Source organism: Myotis brandtii, unplaced genomic scaffold (assembly GCF_000412655.1).
Source record: "Myotis brandtii unplaced genomic scaffold, ASM41265v1 scaffold120, whole genome shotgun sequence".
NCBI classification, from domain to species: Eukaryota; Metazoa; Chordata; class Mammalia; order Chiroptera; family Vespertilionidae; genus Myotis; species Myotis brandtii.
The window spans coordinates 5138236-5138829 of record NW_005354174.1 but is presented as its reverse complement, the minus strand read 5'-3'; positions in this window follow the sequence as shown (position 1 = coordinate 5138829).

Genomic DNA, 594 nt, shown 5'->3' with positions numbered 1-594 from the left:
CTGGCTGGCATGGCTCAGTGGTTGTGTCGATCTGTGAACCAGGAGGTCATGGTTCAATTCCCTGTCATGCCTGGGTTGGGGCTCAACCCCAGTGTGGGGTGTGCAGGAAGCGGCCAGTCAATGATTCTCTTTCATCATTGATGTTTCTCTCTCTCTCTCTCTCCTCTCTCTCTCTCTCTCTCTCTCCCTTCCTCTCTGAAATCAATAACAATATATTTTTTTAAAAAAGAATGAAATGTCCAGGAACATTTGAGGTCTTGTTCCCCGGCATATGCTGTCAATTTGGCGCAAATAAACTCATAAAAAAGGAGAAAAAGTCCGAATCTGTGGAGAATTTTCATAGGTGTTTATCTGAGCCCAAACTGAGGACAATTGCCAGGAAGTAAGATCCCAAATGCCCTGGAGAATGATAGTTTTGCAGTTTCTGTTATGCATTAGAAATTAAGGAGGGAATATACTAGTAAGGAAGATTCCATGAGGTGAGAGAAAACAAGGCGATATTGGGTTACAGGATAGTTAACAAGATTATGTGATCTCTTTTTTTGTTTGTTTATTGTCTAAAGTTTTACATATGTCTTCTCTCTCACCTCCTGC